Source organism: Triturus cristatus, chromosome 1_1 (assembly GCF_964204655.1).
Source record: "Triturus cristatus chromosome 1_1, aTriCri1.1, whole genome shotgun sequence".
Taxonomy (NCBI): domain Eukaryota; kingdom Metazoa; phylum Chordata; class Amphibia; order Caudata; family Salamandridae; genus Triturus; species Triturus cristatus.
The window spans coordinates 802,151,908-802,177,849 of record NC_140579.1 but is presented as its reverse complement, the minus strand read 5'-3'; the positions used below and the strand labels follow the sequence as shown (position 1 = coordinate 802,177,849).

Below are 25,942 nucleotides of genomic sequence, written 5' to 3'. Positions count from 1 at the left end.
CAAGATGGTGAACTAGAAGGCTGCGGTGGGGTATGGGTAGGTGAAATATTCTTAAACAAGCAGGCCAGTGTATAGAAGGAACAGACATAGCAAAGAATGGGAAGAGGCATGGCAAAGGGAACGACTCTCCCACAGCTGGCTGCGTCCATGGTGTGGTTAAATGAAGAATGGCCAAATAGGATGCGACAGATGAGAGAATCTCCAGCACCACGGGAAGTGCAGAACAGTGGTAATGGGCGAGAGGCATGCCCAAACAGACGCTGCGCAGAGAAGCGAATACCAAATAAGTAGAGGTGAAGACCATTGACAAGGAGTCTGCGGAAAACCCGTGCTAGTATCCAGAGGTGACAGGAAATACTCAGACAAGACTGAACAAGCTTTCAGAGATATTGAATTCAGAACTCGTGTTTTAAGACATGCAAGCATAATCGCTGACTTAGTGCGTTTCCAGGGTCGGCTAAAGCCCAGGAACCACTGCCCCGAATAGATTCCCATTTCAAAAGGACAATCGTGCAATGTATATAGTTACTAACGTCCCACCTCTTCTCGTGTGATCATCCCAAAAACACACACAAAAGGATGGAGACAACCTTCTAATTGCGAAAATTTAGCTTCAAAAGCAGAAGTGCTTCAACACCCCACACACAAACAAAAACCTTTCGGTGTGCAGGAGAGCTGTTTGATACGACGACAGAAACATGGGATGAGCATGCTTGCCTTAATCTACCAGCTGCAGAAAGGGGGAGGGGAGCAGAAAACACATTAACCTAACATTCAGGCGATTTCCGAAATTAAACCGCACGCACAACACCCCCCGCACACCAAACAAAAGTACAAGATTTCGTACATCCAGTATTTGCCTGTATGTTGCAGGTTATGAGGCAAACAACCTATGGAAGAGATTTGCTGCCGCCTCTATCAGGATGTATATCAGAGCACGTGAGGGAGCTTCGAGCAATGTCAAAATACCACTGTCACCCCGCCATACACCCCGTAAAACAGACTGTACCAGGCTATGTCAGCGGGCAAGGGACCTCTTTACTACCACCCGCCCTTTTATAGCCAATCGTTTACATTATGCAGTAAGTGTATCCAAGAGTCTGCAGCACCGGCTCAGAAACTAAAAGGAAACGAGCATAGTGCTCGCCACCAGCCGACGCCCCCCCCCCCCCCCCCCCCGCGCAAAAAAAAGAGCAGTGTTAACGAGACTGGAGGTATAAACATTCCACCCGGGGTGAGTGCACGAGAGCACACCCTCCCTCCACCCAGGTGCGGAGAATAAAGTGAACAAAGAGAAGACACTTACCGCGTAGAAAGACCAAAGGGGACGCGGGCAGTCCGGACCAAGGGAGGTGAACTAAGAGGTGTTGGGGTTAAACAAACAGGATACACGGCAATGAGGCGGGGGGGTGTGATGAGGCGGGGGGTGTGATGAGGGGGCGGGGGGGGTGATGAGGGGGTGGGGGGGGTGATGAGGGGGTGGGGGGGGGGGTGATGAGGGGGTGGGGGGGATGAGGGGGTGGGGGGGGTGATGAGGGGGTGGGGGGGGTGATTGGGGGTGGGGGGGTGATGAGGGGGTGGGGGTGAGGGAGGGTGGGGGGGGTGAGGGAGGGTGGGGGGGGGGGGTGAGGGAGGGTGGGGGGGTGAGGGAGTGAGTGGAGCGGGCGAGTGGGCCTTGAGGTACAGGGAAGAGAGCGGGCGGGGCAGATGAGCTTAGAATGCAGTGGGGGTGACAAGGGAGACAGTGCAGCGGGAGTAAAGAAGGGAAGCCGGGGATTAAAGAAGAGAAGCCGGGGAGGGAAGAAGCAATGAACGGGTGGGGTGGGTGAAAAGCTACGGGGGTGGAGTGAAGGGTGGCAGGAGAGTGAGACAGAGGGGAACGTAGAAAGGGCTGTAGTGGAAATAAGAAGGGGAGGGCGCGGAAAGCTCGGCGGGGCGAAGCGTCCGGTCTCCGGGGCTGCTCGAAATTAGCCTTCGGGATGCCCTGGCACCCCGCCCGCCGGTTTCCCGGTGCCGCCTACTGAGCTGCGGGGTGCTGTCCGGCGGGAGCCCATGAGCCTCATCCCCGGGCTGGGGCCGGGCAAAGCGGACTGGGCCCGCTCATGCGCGGGTTGTTAGTTCGCGGTGGTGCTGTGTTCTATAGGCCGCTCCTGGCTGTGCGAAGCAGCGCGCGCTGCGAAAATGGCGGCGGAAGCAACTCCTTCTCTGTCCTCAGCTTCAGTGCGCCGAGCAGCTCCCGCCCTCCGATACAGGGGTGGAGGCGCAATGCGTTGGAGAGCAGGCAGGGGGAGCTCAGCAGAGCGGCAACCGCAGTGCCTACGACTAATGGGAGGGGAAGCCAGCGTGTAAACGGCCTTGGCTAGGTTAGAAGGGGTAGTGCCTCCAACAGACGCTAGGGGATGATTTGAAGTGCTGTGGACACGGAACGTTGCTCCAGGTAAATGTGAGGGAGACTCCAGCAGGGGGCGCCATTGCGGAAACTCGTCTTCCATCACGCAGACAGCGCGCACGCGGGATGTCGGAAACACGGTCCGTGGGAAACAGTTTTGAGTGTTCGTGGTTGCGTCTGCCTAGCTATAGTGCGCATGCACAGCGATCCTGTGTGCGTCAGCATCATCGAACGTGTTCAGCGGCCATGTTGGAGATATCTACCAAAGAGAGTGAAGTGCAACACGGCTAATAGCGTACCATAGAGCCGCGTGTCCTGTATAGCCCGCCTTAAGAGGGGCGCGGCCATGTTAAGACTGCAGAGCGACTGAGCTGCAAAGGAAAACCAAGTACAGCGTAACATGGCCGCTGTGTAAAAGTGGAGTGAGCTGAATCCGTTCAGCACGCACTGACGGGGAGGGGAAGTACCAAATAATTATGACTATGAGCGTCGTGAAGAGAAGATGAAACTGCCGGATTAGGGGGGGGAACATTGCACCGGAAGAAAGCGGGAGTGTTCAGTGCAGAGATACGAAGTGCGCATCACAGTCTGACAAGGAAGGTCGGAAGACGGGACAATCCAACACAGAGAAAACGGTTGGCACCGCCTATTCGGGGATAACATAGTATGGTCCGGAGACTGGTGAGGGGGGGGGGGGGGGGGGCAAATGGTATGGTAGAATATGTTCCGGAGACTGGTGAAGGGGTATGTATAATATGGGGCACTACCGGTTGGCTATCGGCACGAGAGGACGATAAACACGGCCACTGCCTCGTATCTTGTCAACTGTTTATTTGTAAAAAAAAATCTATTTCAATAAAGACCGTTCACCCTAAAAAACCAAGAATCGATCAATCTATAATATATAATTAAGATGCACTGATCTGACAAACTCATGACGAACACAGCATTCCTCTAATTAGGTGTAGTGGCAGAGTGAGGGAGGCGAGACACGTGTAGTTGAAGGGATAACACTTTATTACACTAGTGCTCAGTACAGCGGCCCACGAGGAGCAGGCGGGGAGACAACCGCTAGAGAAGATTACGCGCTCCCGTCTGCCGATCCGCCGCGCCCCCGCTGACGTCACGGCCGACCTCGAAGTGCGTTCGGCCGTGACGTCAGGAGGGCAGGCGAACAGCGAGGAAAGACTGCGTTCGTCCCCGCGGAGCTAGTCCGCTAACATCATGTATGACATCTCCCTTATCAACAGAAAAAATGAATAGAACACATTATCATCTCATAACAAAGTCATCAAATCTCCTGGGTGCTTTGACATGCCGTGTCGGCCTGCTAGGGGTAACATACGGGGTTTGTGCCACCCCACCAACACCTGTACCGCTTTGGCCCGGGCTCCACATGCTGCGACTGTCACACCTCCCTGGTCTGGGGCCTGCGCCCATCTGCCTCTCAACACCTCCCGTGCCATGCCATGTGCTCCCGCTCGTAGTGCGCTTCCGCATCCGGCCCAACCCTGTGCGGGGGAATTGCCCCCAACCTCATCATCGCACATACTTCCGCCAGTGACCTCATTGTCTTGCCATTCAAGCACACTATCATCGCTATCGGACTCACGCATGTGACCACTTTTCATGATGATTTCCTCTTGCCCAGCTTTGAGCTTGACTATGTCGTCCTTGCTACGCCATCCCCCACCTTCCAGACACACGGCCCCTCTGGTTGCTCCGTGTACCCGCAATGGGGTTTGAAATACAGATTCCCCCTTCATTACTTTGTAGGGCTTCTTCACCAGTACCCAATCTCCCTGCGCAATTTCCTTCGGTTTGGCTCTGTTAACCATGTCAACATACAGTTTGTTGCTCTCTTGCTTAGCCACTATGCGCTCCTTGACTCTCAACCCCTCTTCCTGTATATCCTCCGTTCCATCCCTCATGTCATACCACTTGTTGAATTTGGGGGTAAGCTCGCTCATGCACCGTCTCCCTCGCATCAAATAGAACGGCGTATGTCCTGTGACTTCATTAGGCGTGTTATGGAAAGTGTGCACCTTATCAGCCAAAAACGCCTTCACGTTCATTTGAGACGCAACAGCCTGTTGGATATCTTCTTTAAGGAACCTATTCATCCGCTCGACCTGCCCATTGCTCTTCGGACTGTACAGTGGGGTCTTCTCCTGCTTGATTCCTAGCTTGGCCAGGAAATCCGTCATCTGCCGGGATACCAACTGGGTACCATTGTCGGAAACCATGATCTTCGGCTGCCCCTCCGTCGCGAAGATTTTCTTCAGCACCTTGATCACCCGGTCAGTAATAACCTCCCTGACGAACTTGTAGTGGATCCACTTTGAGAAGTAGTCCGTAAGGACAATGAGATGCCTGCAGTCATCCGGCAGTGTGGTAAACGGGCCTGCGAAATCTATGGCAATCTTGCACCATGGTCCGACCGGAATGTCCCCCATCTGCAGTTCCCCCTTGGCCGTCTTCCAATGCTTGTCGGCTCTCAAACACGGCCCGCATCTGTCAATAAAGCCGCAGACGTCGCTGCACATCCCCGGCCACCAGTAGTACTGCTTGAGGAGGTTTTTGGTGGCTGTACTCCCCGGGTGCCCCCTGTGAGCAATCCTGATCAGCTTGTCCCTCAGACCTTCCGGGGGCACAAACAGTTCATGCCTCTTCAGGAAGCCATCTTCAATCGTAAGTTCCGCGCTTATCTGCTGGAAACATCTGAGTGCCCCGTGCAAGTTCCGGACTGGAGGCCAATGAGTCGTCATGTGGTCCACTACCCTTCGGATGGTCACGTCTTTTTCCTGGGCAGCCAGCCATTCTTCCTCAGAGATAGACGCCTCGCAAATGGCCGTCGCGTCCACCATCGCCACCACACACTCCGTGTCGTCCAGGGAACCTTCTTCCTCGCCGGCGATAGGCAAGCGCGATAGGCAATCCGCCCTGCTGTTGAGGCCCCCCTTGATGTGTCTGATGGTGAAGTGGTATTCCTGCAATTTGGACAGCAAGCGCAGGAGTCTCGAGCTGGCTTTTCCATTACCGCGGCCTTCGCCGTCCATCATATAAATCAACGGTTTGTGATCCGTGACTAGCTCGAACTCTTTGCCCCACAAATAGTTCTTCAGTTTCTCCACTGCCCAGACACACGCGAGCGTCTCCCGCTCAATAGTGCTATAGTGTTTCTCCGCGTCGCTCAGCGACCGGGATATGAACGCAATGGTGCTTTCCTTCTTCCCTTGGAATTGGCAGAACACTGCCCCGATACCTTTGGCGCTGGCATCGACAGTGATGACATTCCGGTGATCCTTGTTATAAGGCTGTAACACTGGAGCCGCAACAATGGCCAGCTTAACCGATTCGAAGGCAGCTCGTTGTTCCTGCGCCCATACGTACTTTTCGTTCTTCCACAGCAGTTTCCTAAGAGGCTCCACTGTGAGTGTGTAACCCTGCATGAACTTCGAGTAGTACTCGCTGAGCCCCAGGAACGACCGCAAGGCGTCCTTATCTCCGGGACATGGGGCCTCTCGAATGGCCTTCACCAAGTCCTCCTTGGGTGCAATACCAACCCGGAGTCAGAACGTGCCCCAGATATTCTATCCTGCCCTCCATGAACTTGCACTTGTCTTTGGAGACCGTCATCCCTTTCTCCCGCAGGATCTCCAGCACCGTGCCCAGCAGCTCCAGGTGCCCCTTCTCATCCTCCGTGTGGATCAGGATGTCATCCTGGAATGCTTCGACGCCCTTCATGTCGCAGAAAAGCAAGTCCATCAACTTCTGGAAGACGCCCGACGCTGATGCAAGGCCGAAGGGGAGCCGGACGTACCTGTACGCTCCGAACGGGGTAATAAAGGTGGTCAGTTTTTTGGACTCCTCCGTGAGACACACCTGGTGGTACGCTGACTTCAGGTCTATCAGGGTGAAGAACTTGGACCCTGACGTGGACGACAGAATTTCTTGGATGTTGGGCAGCGGATGGCAGTTCACTAGGATATTTTTGTTCAAGGACCGCAGGTCCACACATAGACGAATGTCTCCTGTCCTCTTCTTCTTGGACACCACTATCGCGGACACCCATTCTGATGCGCCTGCCTCCTCTATCACGCCTTCCTGCTTCAACTTATCGAGGACCTTCTTCAGTTCCCCTCTGACAGAGAGAGGGACCGTCCTGACCTTATGCTTTATCGGTATTGCCCCTTCTTTCAACTGTATGGCGTGTACAAACCCTCTCACACGCCCCACCTCATTCCTAAAAACGGACTCAAATTCGCCAATGACCTCAGCCAATCCCCCATGCACTTCGCCTGGTTGTATGTAGCCGACCCAGTCATCACGCAGAACAATGGGATCGTCGGCTCCCGGGACTAGCATCACACCCAGCTTCGCCAGGTCCTTCCACCCCACAAGGCTTCTCCCTTTCTCAGCCACATAGACCTTCGTCATCACAGTGCGCCCTCGAAAGGTGAGTGTATCGCAGAAAAACCCTTTCATCACAATATCCTGTTCCCCAAAGGCCTTGGGATTCACATCAGTCTCACGCAACCGCACTCCCTGCCACTTCGCATCAAACGTGGTGTCAGATATCAGGGTTATAGGCGAACCAGAATCAGCCGTAAACTGCAGCTCTACAGCACCAATCAGAACGGAGCCAATAGGCCCCTTCACTCTGCCGTCCTCGGCATCAATGGACAACACTATGTCCGCACTCGCCTCCGCTTCGCTATCACTCACCGAGCTCACTTTCATGCCCCCACCCGGTTTCCTCGTCTTGCACACAGCTGCAAAATGGCCCACCTTCCTGCATTTCGTGCAGCTCTTGGTCAGAGCCGGGCAAGACCTGCTATCAGCCAAGTGGTCCCGCGCCCCACATCTAAAACAGGCGAACGGCCTCCTGCCACCCCCTCTATCACTTGCTGCTTTGTCGGGAGTCCTTGGCACACTTTTACTTTTGTCCTGCACGTAGCACACCGTCGAAGCCTGACTTGTGCATGCAAGCTCCCTAGTGGACACCATGGAGCGCTCAACGGCCTTCGCAATGGCCACCACATCCTTCAGGGAAGGGTTTCTACATGACGGCAATCTCTCCTGCACCTTCTTAGAGTGGCAATAGAACACCACCTGATCTCTGATGTAAGGATCAGTCATCTCCGCATATTCAGAGTCTTGCGCCAGAACGCGTAAGCAGGCAATGTACTCCTCAATAGTCTCTCCTTCCTCCTGTCGCCGCAGAGCAAACTTATGGCGCCCCACCATGATGTTACCTTCCTCGGCATATTGCAGTTCAAGCCGCTTAACCGCCTCCTGATACACATTCAGAGGAGCGGGAGCCCCGGGGGGGTCCACGAACACTGGCATACTGTCAAAAACTTCCTGGCCGGCCTTCCCCAGCAGTCCGAACAATAGCGCCTTCTTGCGCTCGGGGCTATACCCCTCGGCGTCTATGGAAACGATATAGTTCTCAAACGCACGTAGCCACCCCTTCCATTTCATGCACGGCTTACCAGGAGAATCAAGGAACAGAGGAGGTACGCAGATGTTGACCGGCTGAGCCATCGTCGGAGGTCAGGGACCGCAGCAGGAGGACGACGACCACAAGGACAGCCACCGGACAGGCACGGCTGGCAGCACGACCTGGAACCTCAGCACGCAGGACTGGACCACGCCTGCAGATGCACCTGCAAGTAGGGCCCCACGCCCACCGGAGCACACTGGGTGGGACAGGGAAGGATGATCCTCACGGCACACGAGACAGCAAGGACCAGCACTCCAGCCCCCTCAGCAAGCAGCAAACAGTACCGCCGGGGACCAGAAGGGACACGCAGCATCCAGCCAGCAGCAGAACGGACCAAACGTCGTCAGGATGCCCACGTGGTTGCAGGAGGACCAGCAGGGGGCAGCACCGCAGCAATGGAGGAGCACGAGGGGCTCAGGGCACCGGATACCCCACGTGGGCCGCACAGCATCAATTAACCCTCGTCGCCATTTGTAGTGGCAGAGTGAGGGAGGCGAGACACGTGTAGTTGAAGGGATAACACTTTATTACACTAGTGCTCAGTACAGCGGCCCACGAGGAGCAGGCGGGGAGACAACCGCTAGAGAAGATTACGCGCTCCCGCCTGCCGATCCGCCGCGCCCCCGCTGACGTCACGGCCGACCTCGAAGTGCGATTGGCCGTGACGTCAGGAGGGCAGGCGAACAGCGAGGAAAGACTGCGTTCGTCCCCGCGGAGCTAGTCCGCTAACATAATGTACGACATTAGGTCTGTCACTAATACAAATCAGCAATCGGCATTAGAAAACTCTGCTATCAAAAGTACCAACAATGGTAGCCCCCACGTAAAGACAAATACTTAAATTCCTCTTACACGGATAATAGTTTGATCAAGTAATAGTAATACATCGTCTGCTGTATGCCCTCCCTAAGTATTTGATATGTATTAATAAAATCATTAAAGATGTTTTACAAAATAGTCATAAGCACTTTAAAAAAGTTTTCAGTCAGATGCAGATTGCTTGTTAGGGTAGTCCATGTGTTGATGTGCAAGCACCGTTCGTGGTTATACATGCTCCAACCTTAAATAGCAATCCGCTTTTGACTGAAACACTTTTGGATTGCTTTTGATTTTCTAAAAAATAATAGGCATCTGCACACTCTAGAGCGCCAGTGGTATAACTGCTCAGTGATCTATGCATGTATATACATACACTTACACTGCCCAAAAGGACCATTCTCCCATACACTACAAGCCCACATGGGCAGGCACTTACAGTTTTCATACATCTACGCTTCTTGTATTGGACACAATTCACAATGCTCATTCTCTAATGCATCTGCACACAATTAAAACTCCTTACCAATACAACTAAGGACATTGATTGGCATTCTGCCATTCATAAAGGACCGAAGACCCACCTTTTTAATATTCATGGGATGATGGTTCTCTATGGTTAGAATGAGAAATGGCAAGTTAACATTGCTTCAACCAATTTACTCTTGTAAAGTCACTAGAGCCACTGCCTCGTATTAGTCTTATCCTTCACCATTTGCACGCAGGCTTAGGCACATTGTCTCTACTTCACCCTCAAATATTTTCAGTGTTCTACTCGTCTACACATTTTTATATATATATAAAATTGTACTTGATCATTCTCTGTAAAGGGCACTAATTCTGTTAAGTTCAGCCGCGCTACAAAAAAAAATACACAGTTGTAATCTTTACAGATTCAGATGCCCTCTGAACTTCCACTGTACACAAAGCACCTGCTTCCTTTGGTGGCCCAGGTAGCGAGTGGAGCATAATTTCAGGAAATTTAACAAGCCCACTGGCATTTGGTAAGTCTCAATACAATGAATCTTTAATGAGGGGATGGGAGGGATCAGCCCTCTTCCTGATAATCAGTTTCATGAGGGACATTAAGTCCAAGTAGAGCAAAAAAACAGGTTGGATCCCCTGCCGGTAGTAATATCAGCAAAACACACAAGATGATGGACGGAATGTTGCACATTGTCAAAACATTCACCCCCAGTCACAGATATGGGTTTAATCCATCGTTATTTTGCTCACCACGCCACCCCAGTTCAGACATAGCCATATGCAAATCAGTCTTGACCCTGTGCCTCATGGGAACAGTCCAGCCCGAACTGCCAAGCCATGTCTTCCCTAGACCGGAATCAAGCATCCTAGGACCGGTTTGGGAGTTTCACCCCTCTTCAGCCAGGACAGCTTGACTCCAGTGGCGTAGTGAGCACGGGACCCACGTCTGGGCATACACTTCCCACATAGGGCAAACTGTTCATCCACGGTTGTTTTTGCATTTGTCACCCCGAGTGGGAAGGGTATGCCCAGACGTGGGTCCCGTGCTCTGCATGCCACTGGAATCGAGCTATCCTGGCTGAAGAGGGGTGAAACCCTGAAACCGGTCCTAGGATGCTTGTTTCCAGTCCAGGGAGGACCTGGCTTGGCAGTTTGGGCTGGACTGTTCCCATGAGGCACAGGGTCAAGACTGATTTGCATATGGCTGGGTTCTAACTGGAACGGCATGGTGAGCAAAAAAACAATGGATTTAGGCCCAGAGCTCTGTACTGGGGTGAATGTATGACGTGGTTCTGCATTCTGTCCATCAAATGTTGTTTTTGCGGTAGTAATATCAGGGCAGAGGCACCGGATTAGAATCTGGCTCTGTGACCACCAGTTGTGCTTCTGAAATTCATAGCACAACATGGACCTCAATTGGGCCAACGTCTGTTCAGGGGAAGAAATCAGCGTTGCTACCAGACTCTCGATCTGCACTGGTGGAGTCTGAGTCAGTACCGCTATAGAAGGAACCAGCGTGGACCTTAGTGCTAAAACCGAAGACCGTGCCCGAGTCAGTAAGGGCTTGGTAATGGGTGCCATGGGCACAGAAGATGTGGTGGGGTATCACCATTGGGGAAAGTTTACCTGGAGACCCTGTCAGCTCTGACTGGACCTATAGGGTGCCAGCAGCACACCAAAGATCTGCTGCATATCCCCCCTTGAAGGCCGCTACTTGTTACAGTCTCTGGCAGCTAAGGAAATTCACAGCTGAAGCCCGGTTCAGTTACAGGATCAGTTCAGATTCAGGAGTGCCTTCTTTATCTTGACATTAATGCACCTTTACGCTAGACTTCACATGTGGAAATGAGTCCCACTTGGCTTTTTTTCTGTTGATACTTACACTTGGATTTACTGAAAGACTTTGACCAATGAGTCAAATTCTTGCTGGCAGGCCCTGAGACTGCAACCAGGCCAGCAACCTGGAGCAGAACACAAGTTTTGACAGTGACCTCTTTTATTTGGCAACATCATCTCACCTTCCAGTTCCTAATGATTTTGGGTGCGTGAAGGCACACTTCTCACACAACTAGAGAGTTGTGCCTGGATCCCAAGCTCCGCAGAGATATCTTGTGGGGGTCAGTGACATATATCTGCTTTGTGCACTTTTTTTTTAAACTGTCTTTTTATTAAACCTTTGCTCAGCATACCAACACAATTGTATAAATAGGTCATGATCAATACTGACAGGGTAGAATTACATATGAATAATTCATATGGAGAAAAGCTACAATTCCATAATGTGAACATAATGCAGTATATATTAGTTTCACTCGCATGCAATCCTACTGACCTCCAACAACAACCCACCCCACCACAGGCCCCATACCTGCTCTGATAAATCATCTTTTCGGCCTGCTGACACTAGTGCAGGTCAGTTTCCCAATCCGCTACATCCAAATCGGTAACACTGGCCTTGACTCGTATGATCTCCCTCCAATATGTCTACATTTTGGGGCAGGTTAACTACACAAAACAAGCATTTGCAATGCAATAGGTCTTGCATTTCTGAAAGTTAGACCTATTGGCGTTGTAAATGGTAATGGTTTTTATTAGTTTTTTTGTTTGCAGAGGTGGAGGGAATGAAGAAATTTGTGCAAGCTAGCCTGAAAAAATGAAAGGCACAGCCGTCATTGTTGCTGATAAGGAGCGGCGTGCCGCGGAGCTTAAAAAAACCAGAAAGATGTTGAAATGGAGTTGGGGGAGCCCGCAGCCACCATTGTTGAAGATTACATGCGGCGTTGCACGGTACCACATGATGGAGCAAGGACTCGTATAAAAGAGACTTGCTCGGAAGCAATCCTCTCAAATAACCCGTAACCCCGTAATAATTGTTTGTAAGTATTAAATTGCACCATAAGTTCGTACATTTAAATCTAGGGGAAGCTTGCCTATGTGTTTTACTAACAAGTAACCCGAGTGTCACTAAAGATGGCCGCTAAACGCGGGATTCTGCATTGCGCATGCGTCTACTGAATCTAAGTAGTATGACGTACTATCGCTTGGAGGGAAATCTTTGCAGCTGCGCAGACGCTTTCAAAATGGCCGCTTGGAACCCGCGTGTTAATGCTTATGCTGAAACTAAACCCTGCAAATTTAATAAAATGCTAATGCGGAAGATTTTTATAAGTAAATGGGATTAGAGTAGAGATAGGTGGTATACAGTGAAATCATTTATTTTTGATTTTAATATTCTTTTTCTTTGACCTCTCTATTAGTTCGTATTTGGGCCTCCAAGTGGGCCTGAAGCTTGTGTACCATGTGACCATTTCACATGCGCAGTTATAACAACCCAGGAGCCGCGATGCAAAGCCTTGAATGTCATCCAAAAGAAAACACCAACATGCCTTGGGAACCAGCATGATGTCCTGTGAATGGAAATGATTTTATATAAAATCGCATACATTGTATTGATTAACTTGTGAATACGGGTGGGAAATAAAGCATGGGAAAGTAAATCAAGGGGCGGGAACATAGAACAATGAACTTAAAGAAAAGTATTAAACTTAGCATGGTTTGATGATCATCTTCCCTTTCCCTGTCCAATCAGAGTTAGGAGTTTCATAAATCTGAAACATTATGGGGTGGTACATGTCATTAGAAAGGTATAATAGAGGTAGTTTAGTTAGATTAGTTACCACAGCGAGACAGAATGTTGAGAGACCGAGATGCTGTCCAAAAATTAAGAGAATACTGAAGAAGATCCATTTCCAGACTCAGAACTTTTGAGCCAATTAATTAGAAGAACATGGAGGAAGAATCGAGGTGGCACATAATAGAAGATGATCGAGGAAGACTCGAGAAGGAAGATAGTGTCAGAGAGGTGTGCGACGCAGGCGTATTTAGAAGAGGTCATCTATCCTGTCCTGAGCCTTTGTCACCTGATCTGTCCCCGGAGACCCTTTCCAATTCCTTGGTCAAGGGGTTGGTTTCCACACTATTCTAGGTAAATATAATTCTGTGTAGTATGTCATTGTACTGCTCTCTCTTTTCCTTCCCTATTCAGGTTCTATCATCGTAATAACTTTGTTTAACGATTATTCTGATTGAATTACTTTCTCTTGCTCTCCTTGTCGAAGACGGTGTTCTAACTGTATTTTGGTTCTTGGCTCACATGAATTTACTAGATAAACAATTTAAACTCTCCAGAATCTGTGGTTATTTAATAAAGGTTTACTATATGAAATTTTCATTATTTAGTTAACTAAAAGGTCCATTGACCAGAGGAAAATACATTGGATCAAGAGGTTTGGTAAGAAATATTTAGATAAAATTCATCTTACAGGTATTAGCACAATAAATTGACCCAAGCGGTATCTACTAGCCTATATGAGTTTGTGTGCGTTTATGGGCCCAAGTGAATATATGGTAGTTGAGTACCTGAGATTGGTAACCCGCTGGATCAGTTTTTCTGGTAGCAGAGCTATGGTTTATTTTATTGACTAGAAAGGTGAAAATTTTGAATGATTGATTATGTATTAACAAACCCGTTTGTATTTTGTTTTATGTTGTCTGGAAATTCCCGGGAGTATTGAATAGCGGGTGGTGAATGGAAACCACACTGCAGTGAGGTTACTCGTTTGCTTAAGGTAGTGCTGAAAAGGCTATGCAAGGCTAACAGTGATGAATTAGGGACTATTTTGTTTTAAAGTGAGTGATTCATAGCAAAGAGTTCGCTGGTGAAACTTTGCTCCTATATCACCTAGAAATGGTAGTACCGAAGGAGTAGCAGGTTCGTCGACGCTTGAGTGAAGAGTAAGCGGAAGAGTTTTACTCGTAGTGTGTGAAGGGTAAGCGTAAAGGTTTACTCAAAGTAAATGCAATTGACTGTCTGATTTTAGTGGAGCAAACAGAGTAGCAAATGTTTCTATGTTGTCATTTAATGAATTTGTATGTAAATTGAAAGAAAAATAAGTTTTCGTGTTACCTTGCAAAGGAGGGGTCAGTTGCGGGTGCTGCACTGATGTCACAGAGGGCTGCGCTGGGATTGGTTGGAACAGCGGGCGTGTGACTGACACGAAATTGTAAAGGAGGGGACAGTAGTAAGGAGTGATACTGACGTCACAGAAAAGCCACGCTAGTATTGGCTAAGTGCATAGTGTGAAATATAATTTGATTGGTCGAAAGAAAAGAAGCCGCGCTGGTATTGGTCAAGCATTAGAGAAAAATGAACCACTGATTGGCTAGAAAATAGACGCTACAATAATAATTGACAGTGGGGTTCGTATGTGGAGACACAATCTAACATTAATAGGGAATCGCCCAGACAGAAGGAATTTAGGGTTCGTCAAAGAACAATATATAAAAGGATCGACACGTAAAATGTACGTAGAAAAAAGAAAGAGGACATTGATGCAGAAAATTTAAAATTATTTTAAGAAGGATAAACCCGTTAAGACCAGAGAGGGAATTCTTATCCCTCCCCTGAAAACGCCCACATCATACATGATGATGGAAAGAGGTTATCATACTTGTGTATGGTTGGAGAATTGGACAGACTATACAAAAGGTGATGGAGTGCTAGCTTTTCCAGAACACAGTACATTTAATGGGAGACTTCTGCATAACCTGAGATTAAGAATGAATGAATTAGAGCCCCCGACCGAGATTGACCCAATATGAAGCTTTAGAGGAATGGGAGACTGCAGCATTTGAGCGTGATAGATCCAGAAGTAGTAGAAGCTTTAGAGGGTTTTATCCTAGGATACCATGTGAATCACGAGATAATCAGATGAAACAATGGAGACAAGCAATGGTAGCTGAGGGATTATATCCTGTACTAATGGCTAAAGAACAGTCAGGAGGCAAGTGCACAGAGAAGACCAAACATTTAACGATGACAGGAAGTGGAGAATCAGATGATGATTTCTTGGAGGACATTTTAATGAAAAACCCTCCACCTTACCAAGAGGGACTAATAGAACTACCCCTAGTGCTCCAGTCTTGGGAACACCATTAGTTCCCCAATTTTTACATGACCCAATGAATGGAAGGGTACTTCAGGAAAAGGAAAGAGTGGCAATAAACAAGAATAGAGAGGAATTAATACAGAAAGTAACTCAATTTAGCACTCACCCTGAAGCATTAACTATACCAGTGACTATAGGTCCGGTATGTTCCATTGTATGGAGATAAGACAATCGCTTACAAACCACCAGTCATGTCCACACCTACAATTGAACCCAGAAAAGAGAATATAATATTTGATCAAGGCACTGAATGTGATTTGGTGATATCGTTAATGGATTTACCGATAAGAGGATAGATAAATGAAACCCCAAGAAGAGTTACACCCAGTTGTTCAAAGGAAGTACAAATAGAAACAGCTATAGGAGTCAAGAGTGCCACAGAAGAAATAGAAAGATGGGCACAGGGAATAGACAAGCCAAAACAACCACTGAAAATTCTAGACATTTACAAATTGAAAGTAGAATTGGAAGAAATGATAGCTAGGAATGTGGGACTAGACAGGCTAAATACGTACAGTGAAGAAGAATTACTGTTCATTTGCAGAAGTATCACTAGAAATACGAAAATATTCCATGAAAAATTGACAGACCTAGCTTCTGAAATGGGAGTTGAAATAGGGAAATCCAAGGTGTTACAGAAACCATACAGAGCAGAATTCAGTGATAAGGACCTGGAAAATATGAATATGTCTGGAAGAAAATTACAGGTTAAAGAATTAATGACCATTTTACAAAAATGAGGTGAATTAGACAAATGGAAAGCTAGATGGATGCGGAAAAGAGAAGAAGCACATGTCAGTCAAACAACTCCTGAATTTGTAATGAAAGAAACAGGAAAGGTAGAAACATTATGTCCTATGAGGGAGGTACCAGGAGGAGGATATGTACATGTTCCGTGGACCAGACAGGATATTTTATCATTTACCAATGAGTTCCCGAAGTAAAGGGAAAAGCCAGTTGAGTGGTATCGGCAAGTTGAAAGATTTGTGAGGGTTTCTAAAGTGTTGTTAAAAGATTTGTATGGATTATTTGACATTGTGGTACCTGCTGATTTATAGACAGAATGTAAAATTACTGTTGATTGGCCTAATGATGAGTACCCGAGAGATGCGAAAACAGGAGCCCCTTCAGAAGAGGTAATGAAGAAATATCACCAGGTGATCACTTTCCTGAAAAGGAAGATTCCTCCAAAAGAAACAGATTGGGTAAAGATAGATAGAACGACCCAGGACAGAAATGAGTCCGTACATACTTACTATGAACGCTTGCTGCAGGTAATTAAGCAGTATGGTGTGTTTGAGAACATTGAAGATAAAGATATGGGACATTTTGTGTATCGATTTGTGACAGAATTAAAACCAGAAATTGGAGACATGATTCGTCAACACATGTTTTGTTGGCAAGCGAGACCCATAGACGATATTCTCAAATACGCAAAGTATTGCGGAGATGAGATTGACAATAAACGAAAGAAACTAGAAGAAAAGGTAATGTGGGCACAAATAAAATTAGCAGAACAGCAGGAACTCCAACTAAACAGCCAGACAGGAAATCTAGGAAAGGGGCAAGGCCAAAATGAAAATAATGGGGGAAAACAGAAGGGACGAATGAGTAGAGAGGCGGCAAATAAAAAGTTTCCTTGTCATGGGTGCAGAAAATTGGAACATTGGAAAAACTAGTGTAAAAATATACAGAACAATAATGGCCCAAATCAAAATTTAAATCCACAGACGTAGAATGAGGTGATAATGAATCAAACGCAGCAGGTTGTAAATCTACAAAGCGGTACAAAAGGGGGTGGTGATGGACGGAGCATCAGAACCAATCAAACACTCACACCCAGTCAACAGATCTGGGTTTGATCCATCACCGTTCTTTAGTGCACTCTGCCACCCCAGTTCAGACATGGCCATATGCAAATCAGTCTGACCCTGTGCCTCATGGGAACAGTCCAGCCCGAACTGCCAAGCCATGCCTTCCCTGGACCGGAAACAAGCTTCCTAGGACCGGTTTCTGGCATTTCAGCCGTCTTCAGCCAGGCTTGCTTGAATCCAGTGGCAAAGCGAGCAAGGGACTCACGTCTGAGCATACCCTGCCAACTTATGGCAAACAAAGCGGTACAAAAGGGGGTGGTGATGGACGGAGCATCAGAACCAATCAAACACTCACACCCTGTCAACAGATCTGGGTTTGATCCATCACCGTTCTTTAGCCCACTCTGCCACCCCAGTTCAGACATGGCCATATGCAAATCAGTCTGACCCTGTGCCTCATGGGAACAGTCCAGCCCGAACTGCCAAGCCATGCCTTCCCTGGACCGGAAGTCAGTTGCCACCTGCCCCTATGCCAAATTTTGTGAACAAGGCCAAGTACAGTCCGGATACTGGATTCCAAGGAGAAAGTGGTAAGAAAAATTCTGTGACCTCGCAATTTCTTTTACAGGACCCTTATTTCGATGACAGTGACCAATGAAGGTGCCTGAGGGGGGAGGAAAGGAGTGCGTACTTGGCGCATCCTTACCGGTAGACCAGTCAGGTCCATATGTTGATGGTAAAGTAGAAGGAAAAGACATTACCTTATTGGACACTGGTGCTACCCGTTCTACTGTGAGAACAGCAGACATTCCAAACCTACCCCTCGGGAGAAGCAATCCAAGTAGTGGGCGTTTCCAATATAAGCAGATTAGAACCCCTATTACAGAACCCATGGAGGTACGCATTGGCAATTTCAGGGAAATGCATAAATTCGTAGTGTGTGACTCCAGTCCTGTAAATTTATTAGGAAGAGATCTACTGTGCAAAATGAATTGCACAATATTTTTCACATCCGACAGTGCTGCAATTCAAACCCCAGATGAAGACGGAGTCTACAAAATCATGTTAGCTAAACAAGGCACAGAGATGAACGAGATGTATTCCATGATGACAAAAGACGACTTACCAGACGAGGTCAAAACAACATTAAATCCAGATGTGTGGGATTTTACAGAAAAAGATGTAGGGTTAATGGCAAATGTAGACCCAGTAAAAGTAACTGTGAAGGAAGGTGCAGTTTACCCAAATACTCGACAATACAAAATGAGTCCAGAAGTTAAAGCTGGTGTTGCAGCAGAAATTGATCGAATGATTGAACAAGGCATTCTAAAAGAAATAATGAGTAGTCCCTGTAATTCACCTATAATTGGCATAAAGAAACCTAACGAAAAATATAGGATAGTTCAAGACCTAAGGAAGATTAACAAAATTGTTGTACCTTGTTGCCCTGTAGTGCCCAACCCAGCTGTGATTCTGTACGAGATACCATGGAAGGCAGGATGGTTTACTGTAAACGATCTGTGCCATGCCTTTTTCTCCATTCAATTACACCCAGACAGCAAATATCTTTTCTCGTTCAAATTTGAGGACCGTATTTTAGTTTGGAATCGCGTTCCTCAAGGGTACACTGAAAGTCCTTCAATTTTCAATCAGATTCTGGAAAAGTGCCCAGAAACCTTAGTGTTGCCCAGAGAGTCAGTATTGGTGCAGTATATTGACGACTTACTAGTCGCATCTAACACAAGAGATGACGGTTACTGATTCGATTGCCTTGCTGAATCATTTGGCTGAAGGTGGACATAAAGTGTCCCCAGAAAAATTACAGTTTTGCCTAACTGGAGTCAAATACCTAGGACATCAAATAGAACGTGGAATAAGGAGAGTAACCCCAGAAAGAATAGAAATAATAAGACAAATGAAATTACCGCAAACTCAGAGAGAAATAAGAATGTTCCTTGGAGTTGTGGGATACTGTAGGCAGTGGATCGTAGGGTTTTCAATGCTGGCCAAACCCCTAATACAAATGTCCAAGAAGCGAGCAAATGATCCTATGGAATGGGATAACAAAATCATGGGAGCCTTTGTGAATTTATGGAAATGTTTGTGTGAAGCCCCAGTTTTAGGTATGCCAGAATACTCAAAAGAATTCACACTGTTTTTTTGTGAAAGAAATAGTTGTGCACTTTCACTTTTAACCCAGAGACATGGTTTAATGTGACGACCAGTGGCATACTTCTCTGCCACTTTGGACCCTGTAGCCTCAGCTTTGCCTGGTTGTTTAAAAGCAGGAGCTGCAACCTGCATGAGTATGGAGCAAAGCAAATCAATTATAATGGGACATCCGGTAAAAGTGCAGGTTCTACATTCAGTTGAGATTCTTTTAACAAGAACTCAAACTCAATATCTCACTCCTAATCGGATGACTAAATATGAAAGAATCATCTTAGGTGCTGAAAACGTGACAATAGTCAGGTGTACCGTGTTGAACCCTGCCACCTTGTTACCAGATGTCTAAGGAGAAGAGGTGAAGGACGAGCACGATTGTTTAGATGTGACAGAACTTTGCACTAACCGGTCCTAGGAAGCTTGTTTCCGGTCCAGGGAAGACATGGCTTGGCAGTTCGGGCTGGACTATTCCCATGAGGCACAGGGTCAGACTGATTTGCATATGGCCATGTCTGAACTGGGGTGGCAGAGTGGGCTAAAGAACGGTGATGGATTAAACCCAGATCAGTTGACTGGGGGTGAGTGCTTGCAATGTTCAACACTCCGTCCATCATTTCCTTTGGTTTTGCTTCGTCTGCCATACGTTGGCAGGGTATGCTCAGACGTGAGTCCCTTGCTCACTTTGCCACTGGATTCAAGCAAGCCTGGCTGAAGACGGCTGAAATACCAGAAACCGGTCCTAGGAAGCTTGTTTCCGGTCCAGGGAAGACATGGCTTGGCAGTTCGGGCTGGACTGTTCCCATGAGGCACAGGGTCAGACTGATTTGCATATGGCCATGTCTGAACTGGGGTGGCAGAGTGGGCTAAAGAACGGTGATGGATTAAACCCAGATCAGTTGACTGGGGGTGAGTGCTTGCAATGTTCAACACTCCGTCCATCATTTCCTTTGGTTTTGCTTTGTTCGCCATAAGTTGGCAGGGTATGCTCAGACGTGAGTCCCTTGCTCACTTAGCCACTGGATTCAAGCAAGCCTGGCTGAAGACGGCTGAAATGCCAGAAACCGGTCCTAGGAAGCTTGTTTCCAGTCTAGGGAAGACATGGCTTGGCAGTTCGGGCTGGACTGTTCCCATGAGGCACAGGGTCAGACTGATTTGCATATGGCCATGTCTGAACTGGGGTGGCAGAGTGGGCTAAAGAACGGTGATGGATTAAACCCAGATCAGTTGACTGGGGGTGAGTGCTTGCAATATTCAACACTCCGTCCATCATTTTCTTTGGTTTTGCTTTGTTCGCTATAAGTCGGCAGGGTATGCTCAGACGTGAGTCCCTTGCTCACTTTGCCACTGGATTCAAGCAAGCCTGGCTGAAGACGGCTGAAATGCCAGAAACCGGTCCTAGGAAGCTTGTTTCCGGTCCAGGGAAGACATGGCTTGGCAGTTCGGGCTGGACTGTTCCCATGAGGCACAGGGTCCGACTGATTTGCATATGGCCATGCCTGAACTGGGGTGGCAGAGTGGGCTAAAGAACGGTGATGGATTAAACCCAGATCAGTTGACTGGGGGTGAGTGCTTGCAATGTTCAACACTCCGTCCATCATTTCCTTTGGTTTTGCTTTGTTCGCCATAAGTTGGCAGGGTATGCTCAGACGTGAGTCCCTTGCTCACTTTGCCACTGGATTCAAGCAAGCCTGGCTGAAGACGGCTGAAATGCCAGAAACCGGTCCTAGGAAGCTTGTTTCCGGTCCAGGGAAGACATGGCTTGGCAGTTCGGTCTGGACTGTTCCCATGAGGCACAGGGTCAGACTGATTTGCATATGGCCATGTGTGAACTGGGGTGGCAGAGTGGGCTAAAGAACGGTGATGGATTAAACCCAGATCAGTTGACTGGGGGTGAGTGCTTGCAATGTTCAACACTCCGTCCATCATTTCCTCTGGTTTTGCTTTGTTCGCCATAAGTTGGCAGGGTATGCTCAGACGTGAGTCCCTTGCTCACTTTGCCACTGGATTCAAGCAAGCCTGGCTGAAGACGGCTGAAATGCCAGAAACCGGTCCTAGGAAGCTTGTTTCCGGTCCAGGGAAGACATGGCTTGGCAGTTCGGGCTGGACTGTTCCCATGAGGCACAGGGTCAGACTGATTTGCATATGGCCATGTCTGAACTGGGGTGGCAGAGTGGGCTAAAGAACGGTGATGGATTAAACCCAGATCAGTTGACTGGGGGTGAGTGCTTGCAATTTTCAACACTCCGTCCATCATTTCCTTTGGTTAGAACTTTGCACTAAGCCCCGTTCAGACATACAGGAAGAACCATTGAAGAATGCTGAACATGAGCTGTTTGTAGATGGCTCGTGTATGCACCATGAGGAGGGAGGGCTGAGTGCTGCTTACGCTGTATGTACATTGGCTGGAATAGTCGAAGCATCCTATTTACCAGGAGTCAAATCTGCACAAGTAGCTAAATTAATAGCTTTAATTAAAGCTTGCAAAATTGGGAAACATTTGAAAGTAACCATTTTCACTGATAGCCAGTATGGTTACGGGGTTGTGCATGATTTTGGCCAACTCTGGATGCAGAGGGATTTCTTGACTTCTTCAGGATCCCCAGTTAAAAACGGAAATTTCGTAAAAGAACTGCTTGAAGCAATACAATTGCCAGTAAGAAGTGGCAGTGGTCAAGTGTGCCGCACATCCGTCAGGAGATGACTATGTGTCAGCTGGTAATAGGTTCGCTGACCAGTTTGTTCAATACTGTGCCACAAATAAATCGGCAATAAATAAGAAAATTGAAACAAGTGGAATTAGCTGTCAACTTATGTTACTCTCAGGATTAGAAACATTGGAAGAAGTAAGACAACTGCAAGATGAGGCAGAGATGAAAGAAAAGGAAGAATGGGTGAAAGTAGGATGCCAAAAGAGGTCAGAAGATGATGTATGGATTTACCTAGATGGCAGGTCACTAATGCCAGACTGCATGCTTTCACAAATGGCTAGGATGTATCACAGAGACACCCACATAGGCACGGATGCCATGATCAGACTATTTAGACAGGATTGGTTTAATCCAAAGTTCAGGAGTGTAGCAGAGAGTTTATGCCAGAGATGCTTAACTTGTGTGCAGTTGAATCCAGGAAGGAAAACAGTGGTCTGTATGGGAAAAATTAGAAAAGCAGAAGGCCCATTTATAAGACTACAAATTGACTTTATTCAATTACCACCTTGCAGAGGATTGAAGTACATGCTCGTAATAGTCGGTTTGTTTTCACGGTGGGTGGAGGCATACCCTACTAGAAGAAAAGACAGTATAACAGTTGCCAAACGTTTGTTGATAGAACTGATTCCGCGATTCGGTTTTCCAGTAACTTTAGAATCAGACAGAGGGTCTCATTTTAATAATGAAATAATTCGACTAATCTGTGAAGCATTTAAAATTGAACAAAAACTGCACTGTGCATATCGCCTAGAGGCTTCTGGAGTGGTAGAACAAATAAATGGCACTATAAAAACAAGACTGGCAAAGGTATGTGAATCCACCCCATTGGAGTGGCCTGATGCTTTACCTCTTGTTCTGATGGGACTCAGAAGCATTCCTGACAAGAATACAGGATTGAGTCCCCAAGAAATACTCATGGGAAGAGCAATGAGACAGGCATGTATACCAGGACACAAACTGTTGAATATAACTGATGATTTGGTATTGGAATATTGCAAAGAACTGGCTGACCATGTGCGTTCTATCTCTCAGCAGGTTGGGGAGAACGCCGTTGCCAGGCAGCCGAATCAAGCACATGATCTAAATCCCGGGGACTGGGTACTGGTGAAGAATCACACTCGAGATTCGTGCCTAACACCCATGTGGGAAAAACCACATCAGGTTATATTGGTTACAACAGCAGTGAAGTGTGCAGGCTTGCCTAATTGGATTCATGCAAGCCACACTAAGAGAGTACAAGCACCTGACGAGAAAGGACCCCAACTGACTCAAGCAGTTGAGGCTGCAGAAGGTTGTACAGCTGAAGGACATAGAATAACAGATCCTGAAGTAGCTGACCAAGAACAACCGGGCATAAGTCAGGATGACTGGATACCAGTGGTAGATATACCTGAAGTAAATGTGAGAACAAGAAGCCAAATTCGTTTAGAGAGACAGGAGAGTAGTGAGGACCAGTCAGGTATAGAACAAAAAACCCCAGGAAAGTTAAAGTACAGCTGTTGGAGATCCTGAGCAGGAACAGACAATGAGAGAACAATCTACTCAGACAGAAGTGGATGCAACCATTCAAGAGTCTGAGGAGGGATAGATAGGTCTAGAAAAACACGTTCAGGCTGCAGAAAACCAAAGTGCAGTAAGTCCTGAGCAGGACCAGTTAGGAAAAGAACAAGTTCAGGTAGAAGAAGAAGAGAAAATCCAGATAAAACCTGAACAAAGTCAGACTAGGGAAGAAGAATGCATCCAGGCAGAAAAGGACGGTACAGGAGTAAGCTCTAGACAGGGTCAGACAGAGAGGAATCCTGAAGACGAAGATAACCAAGCTGTGCCACAACTTAACGAAAATAAAAGAGCACTCGAAGACAGTGGCAGTGCAGTGCAAGCAAAGAGGGTCAAGAAAGGTGATAACTGGCCAGGTGGTGTGAAAAGGTAAAAATATAATTTCAAGACAATTAATGAAGAACCTGACCAGGTAAACAAAATTTCTAGTCAGTCTGGGACATCTACCTATAAACCCAAACGAAGAAGTCAAAGATTAAAATTACTGAACAATAAATTCAAGGGTCCTGAATGGACCTCCTGAATGGACCTATGTAATTCTTGAAGAATTCGAAAATTTAGACTTAAATGAAGAAAGTGATGAAGAAATAAATGCAGAACAGATTATCGAAGAAGTGAGACCAACTTGAAATTTTCCCAAAGAAATTTTGAATTTCACAAGTAATTCGAAAGTAGATAAGAGAAATCTTCCTAACGCAAAATGGCTGATGATAGAGCTGCTGGAAAACAAAAACGTAATTGTGTACAGAGATGCTGTAGAATATGCATATGTAGTATATTTTTAGTACTCATAATTTGGTTAGTACTAACAGTAGCCATCCCTTATTTGATGGTTACGAAAGAAAGGAATAACACAGAAACCCATGAGAGAGTATCTAACATTAAAAGAAATAGAGTAGCATTAGAAGCACCAGATGAGAATAAGACAAAAAGAGACAAAGTAGATTTAGAAGCACCAGATGAGTTAGATGTACACAACACTGTGACAAATAATGACACTGCTTTAAATGTATTCACAAAGTTATTAGTGCAATACGTAGACACTATGGAAGTTAGTGATTGTTATGTGTGTATGAAATTACCTGCATAGGTAGCAGAAGGGGTAAAATATCACCATATTCCATTAACCTATGGTATTTCTTGTAGTGTTTTAGTGAGTTTGTTTTATAGAACAGGGAAATTACAATATTGCTATTCTAATGTAGATGTGAATTTTTCTGAGGTTCCTATGCGAAAGAGCATGAACCCAGTCCTTAGTACTAAAGACACACAGTTTATGGGAGAATATTTTCTAACTATGAAAACAATAGATATAGCTGAAGCACACAAGCACAACTTAACATGTAAATTACACGAAGAAAATATATTTTTGAATTTAGTTGAGCAGAGGAGACAGGACTTCCAAAGAAGGGCTTCTGAACCGAAACCACAGATACTACCTCAATGGGCTGAGAAAGATGAAATTTATAAAACTGGCAAGACTCATGCTGCTATGTCCTTGAACTTTGAAAAGAAAGGGAAGATCTGCCTCCATAGATTAAATACTGAATATAACAATGTATTTATCGGTTCCAGTGAGTGTGAACATCATTTCTTAGTTATTGGGGGATGGGGATTAAAGGGTGGAACAGATCCAGTATTTTGTGGAATTTATTATGTGTGTGGCAATAAAGCCTATTTCAGACTGCCTGATCATTGGTTCGGGAGCTGCTATTTTAGAATAGTATTCCTTATTGGGGGATGGGGATTAAAGGGTGGAACAGATCCAGTATTTTGTGGAATTTATTATGTGTGTGGCAATAAAGCCTATTTCAGACTGCCTGATCATTGGTTCGGGAGCTGCTATTTTAGAATAGTATTCCCAAAAGTGTACCATGTGAAAAGAATCACTGGAAGCAATGAAGACGCAAAGGAACTAACATGTATAAAAAGAGCTAGCTTTTCAGAAATAGTAGGTGACATTTGTAGTGCATTGATACCTTCAGTGGGAGTAATTCTGAACTCACAAAAAATTTGTCAGCTATCTACGGTAGTAGATCGGTTATCTACTGACACTGCTGGAGGATTCTTGATGATCAATACAGAAATGGTTGCGATCAGATCTATGGTTTTGCAAAATCAATTTGCTCTTGATATATTGGCAAAAGAGGGCAGAGTCTGTAAAATGCTGAAGGCGCAAAATTGTTGCACCTACATTCCTGATAAAAGCATTGAAATCGGAAAATATATTAAAAATATTATGAAATTGGAAGAAGATTTGAAACCACTGGAAGTTGCCAGTGAAATTAACAAATATTATTACTACAATTTGGAGCTGGTTTTCTAACATAGGTAAAAGCATAATAGGTCAAATAATTCTACCAATCTTAGCAATAACTTTACTAGTTTTAGTAGTAATGATTTGGTACAAATGTTGCAAGAACAGAAAAAGGTAAGAGGTAAATGAAAAGGGAAAGAAAAAGTTGAAGAGGGAATTGAGAAGTGCTAAA

At 46.6% G+C, this 25,942-nt stretch overlaps 1 protein-coding gene across 5 annotated transcripts in view; it reads right to left on the bottom strand.

Annotated features, from left to right (window-relative positions):
• KANSL1 (KAT8 regulatory NSL complex subunit 1) overlaps positions 1 to 25,942 on the bottom strand; it is a 1,694,895-nt gene that overhangs the window by 1,192,268 nt on the left and 476,685 nt on the right. For 4 of the 5 annotated variants that reach the window (XM_085650270.1, XM_085650273.1, XM_085650274.1 and 1 more), the window contains exon 1: positions 1,307 to 1,438. The exons of the other annotated variant lie outside the window; for it this stretch is intronic. The gene's annotated coding sequence lies outside the window, so the exon portion shown is untranslated. Of the gene's footprint in view, positions 1 to 1,306; positions 1,439 to 25,942 lie in introns of those variants that run through there. 5 annotated transcript variants of the gene reach the window in all.